Here is a 14,924-nt window from a genome sequence, read left to right as displayed (position 1 = left end):
GATAGGAGCTGTCGGTGTTCATTGATTTTAAATTCCTGAACATTGCAATGATAGGCAAAGATAGAGCGTGGCAAGGCGTTCCACATTCGCGTAGTTCGGCTAAAAAATGAATCTCTGTACTTCATAGTAAGGCCAAAATTGAGCTCAGAGGTGAACTTAAGGGAGGAATACAACTGGCTTTTTCACTAGAGCAAAGTCCGTTAAAATAACGTTAAAAAAACGTGAGAAAAGAAATTTTACGACAATGTTCGAGTGATGTAATGGAGTTGATGATGTTCATGTTACCAATCAATTTAAAAGCTCTTTTTTGAATACTGTCCAAGAGGCTTAAATAAGTAACTGGAGCACTAGCCCAGAGATCAGAGTTATATTCAAGTTTCGGACGTATATACTCGTAGGTTTTGTAGATTGTAGCCAAATCAAATAAAGAGAAACATTTCTTGCATCTTCTCAAAAAACATATACATCTTGTTGCATTTTTGGTGACATCGCGTATGTGATCGCTAAACAAAAGGGGGTTGCTGATGCACATTTCATTGATGGCTAGATTTTCAGTTTCTTTGATGCAAGTGCCACTCAGAGATACTGGCAAGGAGGGTATATCTCGATTTAACGATACAAGATAGCATTGGTTTTCGAAGCATTAAATTCCATACGGTTTTTATTAATTGCACAGTGCTGTGTAGGTCAGAATTTAATGAGCTCATCATGTTTTGCAGTTGCTGTTCTAGATCCGAAGAGGAGGTTTGTGAGTCTTGAAATGAATATTAAAAGCTGAGAGTGAACAGGAGATCATTTATAAAAATGGGGAATAGGGTCGGAGACAAAACGGAGCCCTGGGGCACACCAGCATTTATTTTATGGGTTTCAGACTTGAATCCGTCTAAAACAACTTGAATTGAGCGGTTCAAAAGACAAATGTCCAATTCAACGAAGAAGCAATTCGTCAAGACCAAAAGAACGCATTTTCGATAAAAGAGCAAGATGCCAAATAAATTTGAAATATCAAGTGCAATAATCTTACTTTCTCTATAACAATGTAAGGATAAGTTCCACTGTTCGGTGAGATGAACTATGATATCACCAGTGGACCTATTGTTACGAAAGTCGTATTGCCGGTCATAAAGAAGCTTCTGTATTCTGTATCAAGGTATTTCTTAAGCTGATAATTAATCAGTGTTTCCATGACGTTAGAAAGAAGGGACGTTAGTGCTACCGTCGATAATTTGCGGGGGAAAAAGATTCACCTTTTTTTGGGATTCGCTGAACAAATGTAGTTTTCCGACCGAACACCTCTTCGGAATAATAGGAGGATACCATCCGGACCAGCGGATTTATGAATCCGATTTGTCACTTTTATAGGATTTGTCAATTCCTCGCAATAAACAGTATCCGTGAAAAAAAACCTTTAGATGGCACAGACACTAACTATCATGCCACGCGTTGAATGTCTCGGATTTATCTATGTAGACAAGTGACGTCACATACTTTGGTAATAAGCCCACACGATTTTGCAAACGTTTTTCAGGAGTAAGTTTAATAATTATGAAATTTCAAATCAAACTTAGTATAAATTAAGTGGAAGCAAAAAAGTATAGCCAGATTAAAAATATCGGGTCTAAAAAAACACTCGTTATTTGAACAAGAATGTATTCGTATACATATTTCCAAACAGCAGCACATCTTATATTGTAATAACAAGTTATAAAAAATGGTCATCTAGTGTTCCTATCTAGGTATATTTTTTTCAAAATAAGCTGACTTAACAATGTTTAATTGTGTTAAAGAAGTTAAAGCGATATTCCTTGCAATAAGAACAGAAGCATTGCATTTCTGCCGAAAAAGAAAATGCGCCCATATTCCACTTGTTTTACGAAACACCACAATTCCTCCTAAAATAGAAAAAAAATTGTAGTACTAACTTTTTTGTGGGAATCTGGCAAGGGATACGTATGCAAAAAACTTAGTTAATCAAGTTAAACGACAAACAATGCTTTACAAATTATCTGCTCAAAGCGAAAGGACCTTCAAATTGCAAAAACAGTAGCTGCCGGTACCCTCCAACACAGTATAGTTATTTTGATGTGGACTACAATTAAAAATACTAATAACATTAACCATTACCCGTGGCATGATGGTTAGTGCGATGGACTGGCATGCCAGAGGTCTTGGGTTCGATCCCTACCTATGCCATCTAGTCTTTTCACGGGTACTGCCTCTTGCGAGGAATTGACAAATTAGCCGTTCGGATTCGGCATATAAACTGTAGGTCCCCTACATTCCTGACAACATTACTCGCACACAGGTATGGTTGAGAGCTGTCAGTCACTAGGCCACCCAATTTATTTATTTATATTTTATTTTAATAACATTAATTCAGCCATAAACGATTGTCTTAGAACATCCTCAGGAGCTTTAAGAGTAACAACAAATAGAAGCTCTAAAATTGGAAGAAGACTATGAAGCCTTTGAAAAAAGTGCAATCAATATCAACAGTAAAACATAAAACACTTTCAGATTCAACTCATCCTCTCTTCAAGACTGCTGACATAAATTTAATTTCTTAGATAAAAATAAGAAGATAAACTATCTTAGAAAAGACATTTACATCCAATTTTCACTCAGCTTAAAAAATTTAATAAAGAAAAAACTACTGACAACGAAGAAATGATCTCTGCTTCTTGCGCTGATAGAATCTATAACACTAGTGTCCGACCAAAGCTTCCGCTTCGGCTGAAATTCGGCCAAAAAAACAACATTCGGCCAAACCTTCGGCTTTGTCCATTTAAGGCCGAATTTTTTGCTAAAGCCGAAGAATCTGTCAATTATATCGAGCATCGTACTAGGCGCCGAACAAAATTTATTTTTTGAATTTTGCCTGACACCTTTTGTTTTAAATAATAATGTTTATTTATTATTTTATTTGTCTTATGCTTTTTAAGCAATCAATTTTAATAAATATAATATTTGTATCCAATTGGAAAGGAGAATTCTTGACTTTTTTCAACCTTAGGCTTCGGCCGAAGATTTTCTTTCAGCCTAATAATTCAGCTTCGACTGAAAATCGACCTTCGGTCGGACACTACTTTACACAAATGGTTCACACAAAAAAAAATTGTTGTTCGTACGCAATAATCCAGGTACAACCAATTTCACAAACTTACCAAAATTCGCGAACAGCTACATCGCTGGACTTATATCAATTTATAAAGGCATATCTGTTGCTCGAAAATACTCTAACAGATCATTAACTGTAACAGATAAAATTGGCATTCTCATGAAGACAAGTAAATGTCCTATTTTGGAGGTAAGAAGATGTTTATACACAAATAAAAACATTACCTGGACATTCCGGAATAAAATTAAATGAGGATGCAGATCTTGCTCCAAGAAATGCTATCAGCTACTCATTAGAGATTATCCCAAAGTTGACCAATTCTTACGCCGAACATACAAAATAATTTATCGAAAGTTGGCAAAATTCTGAATCATTTCTACGAAAACATCAACCAACGTACACGCGAATCCCAAAAAATAGGTCTCAAAATGGAAGACAACATACAACTTTTCGAATTAAAGTTGAAAAAGCAACACTATTATACAATATTGAAGATCCTAAACATTGTTCTGATTGCCAAACCATACTCCCTATCCTTGTAGATCCATACTATTTTTCGTAGATTTTAATTTTTTATAAAAAACTGTTCGATTTTTATAAAAAAAACTAATGTCGACAACAATATTTTCTATGAGATAAAATTATTTTAGAAACATTTTTTTGGATTTTTGAATGGATATTTGATTCGAAGATCATTTTTTACCAACTTTTAGTTTTGTTTTTTTCTTAGGTTTTTATTTTGCAAAAAAACCTCTCAAATTGTTTTTACTGAATGTTGACAACATTAACAACATTAAATTAGTTTGAACAAAATATCTTAGGTTTTTTAAAAAGATATGTGAGTCAAAAATGATTTTTTACTAACGTTTAGTAACGTTTTGTTTAGGATTTTATTGTTTGTAAAAAAAATTCTCAATTTGATTTTTACCAAAATTTGATTGAATATTGACAACAATATATTTTTTTACCATAATTGGTTCGTGAGATATTTTGGGTAAACCAACATTTTTATTTGTATTTTAAACTGTTAAGGTAAACAAAAAACCACAGACGCAATTTTCTTAAAAGTTTTTCTTGCACTATTATCTGTATTACAAAATTTATTTCAAGTCGATATATCTTCTGGTTCTTGAGCTATGGACGACGTCGCGAACGTACGGACGACGTATAAACGTACGGACGAACGGAAAAAAAATGACTCACCTCGAAAAGTTTACGAATAAAAAATGGTCTTATCTCCAAAACAATTTTGTGTAAAATTTTGAGAAAAATCGAATTGGCATATTTTTTATAAAAACTAAAAACAAATAACTCAAAGTTGGTAAAAATTGAATTTCGACTCAAATATCTTTACAAACATTTGAGATTATGGCTTCCAACTTATTTTTTTTTTTCAACATTTGGTAAAATTTTGAGAAAAATCGAATTGACAGTTTTTAACAAATAATTGATTTTCAACTCAAATGTCTTTTCAAAAAATTGAGATTTAGGTTTTAAATTAATTTTATTTTATAAAAAATATTGTTTTCAACATTCAATAGTTTTGTGTGTAAGAAGTCTACAAAAAATAGTACTCAAAATTGGCAAAAATTGATGTTCGCTTCTTCATATCTTGTGAATAATAGAAAACATTTAGGTACTTTAAATTAATTTCATGCATCCAGTTTGTATTTGTTTATATTAGAAATAAAAACTTTTAAGAAATGCTACTAAAATTGGTAACAATTGGTTTTCGAATAAAAATCTCGTTCACCAAAATAGATTTTGAAATCAAACTCTTTTGTATCATATTCACAATACTGTTGGTATTTATCTGATAACTTTTTTAACAAAACACGAAAACATACAAAGCTTTAAAGCAAGACAAATCGGCAGACGGGATTTTAAGTTATAAATGTGTCTCACATTCCAGCCTCTTTTCAATTCGACAAATCGGACTGATTACAATAACTTCTTATGGGAAGTTAGTAACAAAATGGAGAATAACAACAAACTGCTCGTAGTAATATTTGAAACTCGTAATAGAATATTATATTAAAATCGGTATTTTTTCAAAAAATAACAATGATTCATGTTGACTTAATATACAATGGAAAGACGTCTTTATATACCTAAGTTTAAGCCTTGGAGTAAGATACTCAAAAAAGAAAATGTAATTCTTGTTTACTAAGGTGTATGCGCACTTTTTTAATTGAATTCTGTTTAACTTAAGCCACAACACCATTGATTTAAACCCTCAATCAGACTCAATTGAATCTTTGAATCAATGCCTTCTTTCATTCTCTTGGACTGGTACATTTTTAAGAATTGAAAACGAACCCAAAATTGATATGAATAAGCCCAGTTCCGTTCATCATACTCGATTATTAAAACATATTAAAATATGTAGATTTATTCAAGTAACTTTCCTAAAATAAAAGAACAAAAATAATGTGTTCAAGTACAGAAGAAGTATACGATCCAGTCGTGCACTCTATTTTAAATTAAAGTCGACAACTTACCTTTGCTTCATCACCTTGAAGCTTGGATAGGGATACCATAACCATTTCTATTTTGAGTAAACTGTTTTGCATACATGAATCTCTTTCTCGTTAGGTAAGTATGATGCATATACATTATATACCTTCACCTTCATCGTCTTTTGCTCTTCTCGATGAAGGAACATCTCTTTGATGCTGCAATGTAACTTTAGGCAATTTGAGTGAGTATGATTTTATGCAAATGTGTTTTTTCTTCTTATTTTTTCAAAAAAACACTGAAAATTCTTTAGAAAGTTTAATTTTTGAACTTTGTATTCTTTCTCTAAAAAATACAAAAAAAAAACAAGAAAAAGTCTTTTGATGTTTTTGTGATGGTGAAGGGAAGAAACAATATTCATCACAACTATACAAAGGTATACATAAATATATCTATCTATATAAACATATATATATAGTGTATAGGTGTGTCGCTATCAAGATTTATCCAAAAGAAGATTTAATATTAAAGTGAAATATACATTCTTTGCAGGAATTTCATTTCATCGACTTAAAATTTGTTAAAGAAATCTTTTAGGTTAGTTATTCAAGATATTTTCGGATTGAAAAATGAACAAACAAATGCATAATGATTTCAAGATTCAAATGTGCTATCATCCCAACCCTCGTTTTTGCGTATTTGCATAATGAAAGGTATACAAGGACCTGTGGAGGTTTTATAGGTTTTATAGGTAAGAATGATGTGGATTATTTAATTCTATAGTTTGAAGAATATTGAAAAGCTATTTTGTTAGGAATGAAACCCAGGAAATAAAACCTTTAAACATTAGAAGAAGGTTTCTGTTTTTTTAATGAATAATTTAAAAGAAGAAAATATTTATTTTCTTTTTTCGAATTTAAATATTATATTCTTATTTTATATTGATGCGAGCCTTTTTTTATACAAACTTCTCCTTGAAAGGAATAACGTATTAAACATATTGCCGTCTGCCTGATTGACAACTAAAAGTAAAGCTTTATATAAATTAAAAAAAAGAAAGTGCAGTTTAAGGTTAAAACGCTTCATTTAAAATTTGAAGTCTATGTTAAGTGCTGATTTGCAATATGCATATAACTTTGTGACGTCCACTTCCTGTAGAAGGTTTATGATATCAGCATTTGAAAGAAAGTCACATCGCACATCGTCCAACAAAATGAAAAACAGCCTTACGCTCCTTCAAGTTGTACAGGTTGCTTTAAATCGGTAATTCTTTAAGGTGAGGAATATAGTTTAGATTAAGAAGTTTTCCTCTTAGCCGGAACATGCACGAAATTTGTTCGATGGAATATTTGTCGTGGAAGTAGTTACTTTCCCGGAGATCGTGAGATCGTAGACTAGTCTACTGTAAATCATGCGGAGCAGTGTGCTTTTGGCTTGCTCCGTGTATTGCGTTCTTGGGGCTTCATCCAGACGAGCTATTAGGCGATATAGAGTTGGCATCCAAGAGGCAAGGTTACTATAGTTTAGGTCAACATCCACGGCCAGTTCCATCCAGTCTTTAAACCATCCACTTCGCTATTGGATTGTTTGAAGAACCACTTTCTGTGGAAGACGATAACTTGGCATATCCAGAGCTGTGAGGATGTAATCGACCTGACGCTTGAGTGTTTTTATAAATAAAGGTGATAGACCCGTTTCCAGCATGATGAAGTTGTTTGGCGTACTAGAAGGAAGGTGGAAAGTCCGTTTAATGTAAAATCCAAGCAGTTTTTCCACTTGTTCATATTTCCTCCTCAATCTTGCGCCGCATAAAACACAACTGATTTCGATACAGCTTCGAATACCTTGAATTTACTGGAATGCGTAATTTCCTTATTATTTATTAAAGCATTTCTTTAGAGCTGTTTTTGCCTTAACAAGTTTTTCAGTGAGATGTTTTTCCATGCTCAAATTCTTAGTAAAGCAGACTCCTAGATATTTGTATTCTTTCACCAACTCTACTCCTTAACCATTATAGTGCCATTGCTCACTTGCACCCGATCTTCCACCGCCATTCTTAAAAACCATCTCTTTGAATTTATTTAAATTTACCACTAGATTCCAACTTTTACTATATTCAGCAAGCTTATTTATGATTTATTGAAAGGACAGCAGAGTATACGCTATCAGAACAATGTCGTCAGTGAAAAGAAGAGCATTGATGTCAATGTACGCTTACTCGATTCCTGCTGGTAATGCTTCAAATATATCATCAATAAAGAGTGCGAACAAGCTTGGACTGAGTGTTTAGCCCTGTCTAACTTCTGATTTCGTTTGGAACCTTTCTGATAAGCATTGGCCATTCCACACCGATGCTTTGGTAGTCTTGTATAAATTTTCCAATACTGTACCGAATTTAAGCGACGATTTATCTGGAAAAGCTTGTAAAATAGGGCATTGTGATCCACGGTATCAAAAGCAGCTTTAAAATCAACGAAAAATGCGAAAAGTTTCTTATTTCTCGATAGAAACGAGTCAGCAATCGAGCGGAGTACAAAAATGTGATCGATGGTGGAGTATCCTGATCTGAAGCCATCTTGGAACTCGCTTAGCAGATTATTAGAATCTATCCATTCATTTAAACGACTGAGCAGAAGCGATGTAAATATCTTATATGGCGAGTTCAAAAACGAGATTCCTCTGTAGTTTTCCAGAACTTCAGTGCTTCCTTACTTCTGGATTGGAGAAATCAAGAAATCGCTGAAGTGGTTTGGAATGGTTCCTTTCTCAAAGATCTGGTTGAATACTGCTGTTCTAGACACAAAAGAAAGGTAAATGCCTCACAGAACATTTGAACTAAAGATGACATATGTGCTATTACCGTCGCAACACAGCTCTTGGGGTCTTAAAATAAACACCTTACGGGACGTTTAGCTGCTGTTGAAAGCTACTGTGAAACGCTTGAAAAAATATTGGAATTTTTAGACGAAAAATCGCATACAAAAATGGTTGTATTGCATTTGCCCCCAGATGAGAAAACTGACAAGGATAGTCAAGCAAAACAAACTTGTCTCAGCCTTCTCGATCTAGATGTAAATACACAATTGAAGTATGAGAAATCAATCAATGATATTAAAGTTCAGTGACAAAGCAACTGCACAAAAAATCTTAAATGCTGCACCTTAGTTAAAAGGTACCGGAGTTGTGGTTCACCGTGGTTCTTTTATTTATCGGAAGAAAAGGAAATCACTTTTTGAGCTGAAATCGAAGCTTCTTGAGAGGAATCCGAATATCCTAATGCAAATAAGGGGCTTGAAATTAAATACATCCGATTTCGTATTTTTTTACGATTCTTTACGAGGTCTACGAATAACAACAAACGATGAACTGTCATTTGTCAAAATAACCTTCGGAGAGGATGCAATGTGCTTTTTTGATGTACCTAAACGTCAAAAACAATTCCAATACGCTTAGGGAGCCATCTATAAGTCACAAAAGCATAGAACAACATGGCTGACGCCATAAATCAACCTAGCATTCAGATGCCGTCTGCCATAGTAATTTGATTTCTTCAAATTAAAAATATTACGAATACACATCAAAATAGAGGTATTTAAATGCTCTACCCACAACTGCAAACCAAAATCTTCTACGACCTCTCGTGTCCGAAAAATTCGTCAAAAGTGAAATTACAGAATTTCGACCCAGCCCATCACAAATTATCTTTCGATTGCTTTAACTCCTCAACCAAGCCTCCTACCAAGACGCGGTTTTCACTATAATGCAGAGCATCGACCCACCTTTCAATTGATGCATAAATTTCAAAAATGATTTTTTGTCATTTTTTCGAGAAAATCGTGCGCTAACCCCTTGCCGAAAAAAAGTCGTATTTTCAAAACTATTTCCCACCCAATCAAAATACACATCAAAAGAAAGGTATTTAAATGCTCTACCCACAACTGCAAACCAAAATCTTCTACGACCTCTCGTGTCCGAAAAATTCGTCAAAAGTGAAATTACAGAATTTCGACCCAGCCCATCACAAATTATCTTTCGATTGCTTTAACTCCTCAACCAAGCCTCCTACCAAGACGCGGTTTTCACTATAATGCAGAGCATCGACCCACCTTTCAATTGATGCATAAATTTCAAAAATGATTTTTTGTCATTTTTTCGAGAAAATCGTGCGCTAACCCCTTGCCGAAAAAAAGTCGTATTTTCAAAACTATTTCCCACCCAATCAAAATACACATCAAAAGAAAGGTATTTAAATGTTCTACCCACAACTGCAAACCAAAATGTTCTACGACCTCTCGTTTCCGAAAAATTAGTCAAAAGTGAAATTACAGAATTTCGACCCAGCCCATCACATATTATCTCTTGATTGCTTTAACTCCTCAACCAAGCCTCCTAACCAGACGCGGTTTTCACTATTATGCAGAGCATCGACCCACCCTTCAATTGATGCATAAATTTCAAAAATGATTTTTTGTCAGTTTTTCGAGAAAATCGTGGGCTAACCCCTTGCCGAAAAAAAGTCGTATTTTCAAAACTATTTCCCACCCAATCAAAATACACATCAAAAGAAAGGTATTTAAATGCTCTACCCACAACTGCAAACCAAAATCTTCTACGACCTCTCGTGTCCGAAAAATTCGTCAAAAGTGAAATTACAGAATTTCGACCCAGCCCATCACAAATTATCTTTCGATTGCTTTAACTCCTCAACCAAGCCTCCTAACCAGACGCGGTTTTCACTATAATGCAGAGCATCGACACACCTTTCAATTGATGCATAAATTTCAAAAATGATTTTTTGTCAGTTTTTCGAGAAAATCGTGGGCTAACCCCTTGCCGAAAAAAAGTCGTATTTTCAAAACTATTTCCCACCCAATCAAAATACACATCAAAAGAAAGGTATTTAAATGCTCTACCCACAACTGCACACCAAAATGTTCTACGACCTCTCGTTTCCGAAAAATTCGTCAAAAAGTGAAATTACAGAATTTCGACCCAGCCCATCACAAATTATCTTTCGATAGCTTTAACTCCTCAACTAAGCCTCCAAATAAGACGCGGGTTTCACTATAACGCAGAGCATCGACCCACCTTTCAATTGATGCATAAATTTCAAAAATGATTTTATGTCAGTTTTTCGAGAAAATCGTGGGCTAACCCCTTGCCGAAAAAAAGTCGTATTTTCAAAACTATTTCCCACCCAATCAAAATACACATCAAAAGAAAGGTATTTAAATGCTCTAACTAAAACTGCAAACCAAAATGTTCTACGAACTCTCGTTTCCGAAAAATTCGTCAAAAAGTGAAATTACAGAATTTCGACCCAGCCCATCACAAATTATCTTTCGATTGCTTTAACTCCTCAACTAAGCCTCCAAACAAGACGCGGGTTTCACTATAATGCAGAGCATCGACCCACCTTTCAATTGATGCATAAATTTCAAAAATGATTTTTTGTCAGTTTTTCGAGAAAATCGTGGGAAAACCGAAAAAAAGTCGTATTTTCAAAACTATTTCCCACCCAATCAAAATACACATCAAAAGAAAGGTATTTAAATGCTCTACCCACAACTGCAAACCAAAATCTTCTACGACCTCTCGTTTCCGAAAAATTCGTCAAAAAGTGAAATTACAGAAATTCGACCCAGCCCATCACAAATTATCTTTCGATTGCTTTAACTCCCCAACCAAGCCTCCAATTAAGACGCGGTTTTCACCATATTGCAGAACATCGACCCACCTTTCAATTGATGCATAAATTTCAAAAATGATTTTTTGTCAGTTTTTCGAGAAAATCGTGGGCTAACCCCTTGCCGAAAAAAAGTCGTATTTTCAAAACTATTTCCCACCCAATCAAAATACACATCAAAAGAAAGGTATTTAAATGCTCTACCCACAACTGCACACCAAAATGTTCTACGACCTCTCGTTTCCGAAAAATTCGTCAAAAAGTGAAATTACAGAATTTCGACCCAGCCCATCACAAATTATCTTTCGATTGCCTTAACTCCTTAACCAAGCCTCCAATCTTGATGCGGTTTTCACTATAATACAGAGCATCGACCTACCTTTCAATTGATGCATAAATTTCAAAAATGATTTTTTGTCAGTTTTTCGAGAAAATCGTGGGCTAACCCCTTGCCGAAAAAAGTCGTATTTTCAGAACTATTTCCCACCCAATCAAAATACACATCAAAAGAAAGGTATTTAAATGCTCTACCCAGAACTGCAAACCAAAATGTTCTACGACCTCTCGTTTCCGAAAAATTCGTCAAAAAGTGAAATTACAGAATTTCGACCCAGCCCATCACAAATTATCTTTCGATTGCTTTAACTCCTCAACTAAGCCTCCAAATAAGACGCGGGTTTCACTATAACGCAGAGCATCGACCCACCTTTCAATTGATGCATAAATTTCAAAAATGATTTTTTGTCAGTTTTTCGAGAAAATCGTGGGAAAACCGAAAAAAAGTCGTATTTTCATAACTATTTCCCACCCAATCAAAATACACATCAAAAGAAAGGTATTTAAATGCTCTACCCACAACTGCACACCAAAATGTTCTACGACCTCTCGTTTCCGAAAAATTCGTCAAAAAGTTAAATTACAGAATTTCGACCCAGCCCATCACAAATTATCTTTCGATTGCTTTAACTCCTCAACTAAGCCTCCAAATAAGACGCGGGTTTCACTATAACGCGGAGCATCGACCCACCTTTCAATTGATGCATAAATTTCAAAAATGATTTTTTGTCAGTTTTTCGAGAAAATCGTGGGCTAACCCCTTGCCGAAAAAAAGTCGTATTTTCAAAACTATTTCCCACCCAATCAAAATACACATCAAAAGAAAGGTATTTAAATGCTCTACCCACAACTGCAAACCAAAATGTTCTACGACCTCTCGTTTCCGAAAAATTCGTCAAAAATTGAAATTACAGAATTTCGACCCAGCCCATCACAAATTATCTTTCGATTGCCTTAACTCCTTAACCAAGCCTCCAATCTTGATGCGGTTTTCACTATAATACAGAGCATCGACCTACCTTTCAATTGATGCATACATTTCAAAAATGATTTTTTGTCAGTTTTTCGAGAAAATCGTGGGCTAACCCCTTGCCGAAAAAAGTCGTATTTTCAGAACTATTTCCCACCCAATCAAAATACACATCAAAAGAAAGGTATTTAAATGCTCTACCCACAACTGCACACCAAAATGTTCTACGACCTCTCGTTTCCGAAAAATTCGTCAAAAAGTGAAATTACAGAATTTCGACCCAGCCCATCACAAATTATCTTTCGATTGCTTTAACTCCTCAACTAAGCCTCCAAATAAGACGCGGGTTTCACTATAACGCAGAGCATCGACCCACCTTTCAATTGATGCATATATTTCAAAAATGATTTTATGTCAGTTTTTCGAGAAAATCGTGGGCTAACCCCTTGCCGAAAAAAAGTCGAATTTTCAAAACTATTTCCCACCCAATCAAAATACACATCAAAAGAAAGGTATTTAAATGCTCTACCCACAGCTGCACACCAAAATGTTCTACGACCTCTCGTTTCCGAAAAATTCGTCAAAAAGTGAAATTACAGAATTTCGACCCAGCCCATCACAAATTATCTTTCGATTGCTTTAACTCCTCAACTAAGCCTCCAAATAAGACGCGGGTTTCACTATAACGCAGAGCATCGACCCACCTTTCAATTGATGCATAAATTTCAAAAATGATTTTTTGTCAGTTTTTCGAGAAAATCGTGGGCTAACCCCTTGCCGAAAAAAAGTCGTATTTTCAAAACTATTTCCCACCCAATCAAAATACACATCAAAAGAAAGGTATTTAAATGCTCTACCCACAACTGCAAACCAAAATGTCCTACGACCTCTCGTTTCCGAAAAATTCGTCAAAAAGTGAAATTACAGAATTTCGACCCAGCCCATCACAAATTATCTTTCGATTGCCTTAACTCCTTAACCAAGCCTCCAATCTTGATGCGGTTTTCACTACAATACAGAGCATCGACCCACCTTTCAATTGATGCATAAATTTCAAAAATGATTTTTTGTCAGTTTTTCGAGAAAATCGTGGGCAAATTCACATCAAAAGAAAGATATTTAAATGCTCTACCCACAACTGCAAACCAAAATCTTCTACGACCCGTTTCCGAAAAATTGAAATTACAGAATTTCGACCTAGCTCATCACAAATTATCTCTCGATTGCTTTAACTCCTCAACCAAGCCTCCAAATAAGACGCGGTTTTCACTATAATGCAGAGCAGCGACATACCTTTCAATTGATGCATAAATTTCAAAAATGATTTTTTGTCAGTTTTTCGAGAAAATCGTGGGCTAACCCCTTGCCGAAAAAAAGTCGTATTTTCAAAACTATTTCCCACCCAATCAAAATACACATCAAAAGAAAGGTATTTAAATGCTCTACCCACAACTGCAAACCAAAATGTCCTACGACCTCTCGTTTCCGAAAAATTCGTCAAAAAGTGAAATTACAGAATTTCGACCCAGCCCATCACAAATTATCTTTCGATTGCCTTAACTCCTTAACCAAGCCTCCAATCTTGATGCGGTTTTCACTATAATACAGAGCATCGACCCACCTTTCAATTGATGCATAAATTTCAAAAATGATTTTTTGTCAGTTTTTCGAGAAAATCGTGGGCTAACCCCTTGCCGAAAAAAAGTCGTATTTTCAAAACTATTTCCCACCCAATCAAAATACACATCAAAAGAAAGGTATTTAAATGCTCTAACTAAAACTGCAAACCAAAATGTTCTACGAACTCTCGTTTCCGAAAAATTCGTCAAAAAGTGAAATTACAGAATTTCGACCCAGCCCATCACAAATTATCTTTCGATTGCTTTAACTCCCCAACCAAGCCTCCAATTAAGACGCGGTTTTCACCATATTGCAGAACATCGACCCACCTTTCAATTGATGCATAAATTTCAAAAATGATTTTTTGTCAGTTTTTCGAGAAAATCGTGGGCTAACCCCTTGCCGAAAAAAAGTCGTATTTTCAAAACTATTTCCCACCCAATCAAAATACACATCAAAAGAAAGGTATTTAAATGCTCTACCCACAACTGCACCACAAATGTTCTACGACCTCTCGTTTCCGAAAAATTCGTCAAAAAGTGAAATTACAGAATTTCGACCCAGCCCATCACAAATTATCTTTCGATTGCTTTAACTCCTCAACTAAGCCTCCAAATAAGACGCGGGTTTCACTATAACGCAGAGCATCGACCCACCTTTCAATTGATGCATAAATTTCAAAAATGATTTTTTGTCAATTTTTCGAGAAAATCGTGGGCTAACCCCTTGCCGAAAAA

This window comes from Eupeodes corollae, chromosome 1 (assembly GCF_945859685.1).
Source record: "Eupeodes corollae chromosome 1, idEupCoro1.1, whole genome shotgun sequence".
NCBI classification, from domain to species: domain Eukaryota; kingdom Metazoa; phylum Arthropoda; class Insecta; order Diptera; family Syrphidae; genus Eupeodes; species Eupeodes corollae.
Note: the sequence above shows the minus strand (reverse complement) of the source record.